Raw genomic sequence first — 4,481 nt, 5'->3', positions numbered from 1 at the left:
GGCCCGGCGCGCGGGGTCCTAGCGCCGGCCCCTCAGGTGGGGGGGCGGCGAAGGGGGGTGCGGTCTAGGGGAGGTCCGGTCGTTTTAACCCCACCGGGCCAGCCACGTGATGTAGGAAACAGGAGCCAAGTTCCCGCCGCACGTTTTCAGAGTTGCCCACGTGGGAGATGCCAACCTGGGCGAGAGCAGGGGACTGCCCCCACCCGTGGGCGTGGCGCGCAGCCAGCCTTGTTCCACGCGAGGCCATGCGCTGCCCACCCTGGGCAGTGCCAGCGGGGCCCCAGGTGCAGGCAGCCGTAGTCTGTCACCTTTAACTTGTGCTTCCTGCGGTGTGTGGGGGGGGGCCCCCCCCCCCTCCCCCGCAGCCCAGCCCTGCCGCAGACTTGCGATTTCCTCCAAGGAGCTTCATGATTCTTAACATTCATGTACAGTACCTGGCCCCTCTTCTTCCTTCGCGCGCTCTGCACTTGGTGTTTGGAGAGAAGCCACAGGGGCACTGACCACACACACCTGGGATTCTAGATGGGACGCATGGAGACCTGGCTCAGAACTGGGAAGACATGGCCACTGGGGGTGGGGGTGGGGGGTGTAGAGGTGGGGAATTACGCAAACTGTGTGGTTGAAAATGGCATTTAATTGTACCATATCGTATGCATATATGTCTATGTTTGTATGTATGCACATACATCCACATACACCCACACATAATGATAGCCTCAAGCCTTATGATAGTTTCAGACCCGAAAGGCACTTTAGAAGTCACCAATACAACACCCTCTCTCACCATTTTACAAGCAGGAAAACTAATGCCGAGAGAGGAAGTGTGACTGTGTATAAATAGTCACACCCGTAGTTCAGGGAGTGAAATCCGGTCTCTTCAGGTTTGCCCATTTCCCACCGAGCGAGATGCTCAGTACCATCAGCAAGGCTGGAAGCATGGCATTGGAGTGAAGTCTGTACCTGGCCTCCCACTGCTCTCTGAGAAACGGGCCCTGCTGTACTTTCTTCCACCCTCAGTTTCCTCAACTTTGAAGTGGAGATTCTTGGGCTGGGTGGAGCCACCTGAGTTCCTGCAGGGACCTTTAGAGTACAGGTCTCAAGTCTGGCATAGACCGAAGTATTCCATCTCCGAGGCCGGTGCACCTGATTCCACATTACGGCATAGGAAAAGAAGGGACAGAAGCTAAATACTGTAGTAATCTTGGCCGGACTCCCTAACAGAGCTGTCTTCCGCTTGGGGGAACCTGGAAAGGAACTAGATACAGAATCATGCGGTGGGCAGCGTAAGGGCTGTATGTGATGTGGCTCTTTGAATTGGTGAGCCAAGAGCTAAAGGGTCATGGCACCACTTTGCAACGTTTGAGTGAAGTGAGCATTGGGTTTTCCCAAAGTTAAAAAGGCTGCTGTGACTGGTCCCCTTGATCTTCTGAGCCTGACTGTGGCTCAGAGCCTGAAGCGGTGTGGGTGGCAGGAGAGGCAGGAGCAAAGCAGGATCACCTACCCCAGAAGGGGTCTCCCCTCCCCACATCAGGGATGCTGGTGGTCCATCGTGTGAGAGAAGACACGTAGTAGGTACTCAGCTGGTAGTTACCATTCCTCCCCTCAAATGAATTAAGGATCATATATCTCTGGGTTGAGAAGGGAGAAGCAGGGCTGAGAAGGGAGAAGCAGGGCTTTTCTTTAGCTGTGAGTGTCCTAACTGTATCTGCTCCACACACCCCCAACCTTAGAACACTGGTGCACAGTCAGGGTCAACTTTGCCTATGTGACAAAGTTTCCCCACCCCTCCCCCCATTTACTGAATGACACTTGTCAGGTTCACTAATTGCTGCCTTAGGCCCCAAACCAGAGCTGTCACATGCATTAGGGTGGTTCTAGGGCACCTCCCCCACCTTTCTCTGTTGGTTTAGGAAGGTGAACTGTCAACACCCACGGTTCACTTCCTCTCATCTGAAGTCAGTTAAAATAACACACAAGAAATCACGATACTATGACACTAGAATGACATTAGAAATACCTTCTTACTCCACTCTGTGAGCTCTGTTCAATCTGATCAGTTCAGAGTTAGTTGGATCATTCTCACAGATTTAACACCCTTTCCTCTGTCAACTGTGTATGACCCGGGACAAATCAGTCTGTCCAGTTGTCCTTGACCTAGAGGAACGCCTGGATGTCTCGTCTCCACGGTGCCTCCTGGGAGTAGGAACAGAATTTTCAAATATTGAAACAAACAGGGCAAAACCCACTCCTTGCCCCCCCGCCCCACACACACACCTCAGAAAACTATTCCTTATCCTTTCTTGTGCTGGAAGTTTAATATAAGCAATAGTGCTTAATAAATGGGCCACCAGAGATTTTCCCTGTCATAGTCATTGTATGAGGGTTTAACTTATTTTGAAGGAAAATAAGTGATTTCTTCAGGAATAATTATGTTCTATAAGTTGAAAAAAAACCCACAAACCACGGGATGTTTCTTAGGTCACCACGGAATGGGATTGTTGCTGTCAGGACAGTTCAGACAAAGGATCATGTCTGGGAGTTTTACATTTGTGTCACATTTTCTCAGTTTGGGTAGGTGACGCTTGGGAAGATCTTGTGTATCTTGCTTCAGCTGCTCGAAGGCAGCTTCTAAAAATATAAATGTCTTCTAATTGGGAGCTGTTCTTACCAGACCTCTTAGATACATTTTATGAACACACCCACTCACGTACAAACATAATTTTTGGCATTGGCCAACTTTTTGTGGCAGTTTTTTTTTTTATTACATTTCAGACTTGGTATTTGACACATTTTAACACTTGACATTGTCTCCGAAAGGGAAAAAAAAATGGAAAAATTCGCTGTAATCTAGTGAGTGTTCATCTGAATATTCACTTTCTATGCGGGTCCTCAGGTGGGCAGACGTCCCCCTGTTGATCTTTTATTCTCTTGGCTCATGGGTCATTTAAGGGCAAGAATATTGTCTTTTTATTCGTTTGTTCAGATTATGGGGGGCAAGTAGGAAGGCCCGCTGAACTTCCTTGGAATAGAGCTGTTGGAACCCAGTTTCAAGGAATTTATATTATGTCTGGCTCCCTCAGTGGTGCTTTTAAGGCTGAAAATGTTTACATGAGCAAAACATTCAGATGGAGAGGCCTTATTTCAGCAGTTACAAAGGCGTACGGCCCCCGATGTGTTCAGTAGCAATGTCCATCCCACTTTCCCCTTGTTTTACCAAACTGTCAGAGTGATCTTAGCTGCTCTGCCCACAGACGAGGGGTTGTCTGCAGGGCTGCTATGATTTTACTTATTCCCAGAACATTTTCTGAGAATTGGAGTCTCCAAGGGGAGAAATGGCTTCGCGTGGTCTCAGGTGACCTTGTTTTCTGAGTGAAAAATTGGACACTGGCTCTAATAGAGGATTCCACCTTCTTTTCACATGTCCACCCCCGCCCCCCATGGGTAGTAAGATTAAAAAATACAGACCACAGATTTCCTCTAAGAAATTACAGTAAAGAATACAAAATGCAGCCATCTGTACGTCAGATGAGCTATTGTGCTGTCACTTTCAACATTTCGATGTTTCAGGGTTTTCTTTTATTTAGAGACTGCCAAGGAGGGACTTTGGTTTGAATTCTGGCTTCATCCCTTCCTGGTGGTTTGTCTTTAGGTGAATAACGTAACCTCTCTGAACTCCCAGATTCCTTTGTCTGTAAAATGTGCACATTAATTCCCACTCACCGCACTAGACCTGAGGTAGTGGAAATCAGGTGCTCAGCGCAGCCCTAACACATAGTAAGTGGTCAAAACTGGCCTGGTGTCTGGCTTTTCCTTGTTTGATGGGCTCTGCTGGCTAAATGTTAACTAGTGTGATCAAACATTGTCATTTCAGGGAGGTGTGCATGTGTGTGTGTGTGTGTGTGTGTGTGTGTGTTTATTTTTTATGATGTTGGGGTTGGAGTGGGGGATACTGAGAAGGAAATACTGGAAATGGCTGGCCAATGGAGTCATCATTCAGATGGCCCATGACCCAGGGCTAAAAGAATTAGCTCTCAACCTCAGGCCCCCCCCCCCCCCCAGAATAGTTCAGTGTTTTTCAAAACCTAATGGAAATGATATAATAAACCTACACAGGTAAAGCTTTTATTTTTCTTTTTTTTTCTTTATTGATTAAGGTATTACATATGTGTCCTTATCCCCCCGTTGCTCCCCCCCCATCCCCCGATCATGCCCTCACCCCCTGGTGTCTGTGTCCATTGGTTAGGCCTATATGCATGCATACAAGTCCTTTGGTTGCTCTCTCCCCTTTACCCTCCCCCTCCCCTACCTTCCCTCTGAGGTTTGACGGTCTGATCGATGCTTCTCTGTCTCTGGGTCTGTTTTTGTTCATCAGTTTATGTTGTTCATTATATTCCACAAATGAGTGAGATCATGTGATGTTTATCTTTCTCTGACTGGCTTATTTCACTTAACATAATGCTCTCCAGTTCCATCCATGCTGT

This window comes from Myotis lucifugus, unplaced genomic scaffold (assembly GCF_000147115.1).
Source record: "Myotis lucifugus unplaced genomic scaffold, Myoluc2.0 scaffold_65, whole genome shotgun sequence".
NCBI lineage: Eukaryota > Metazoa > Chordata > Mammalia > Chiroptera > Vespertilionidae > Myotis > Myotis lucifugus.
This window is presented reverse-complemented; position numbering follows the sequence as displayed.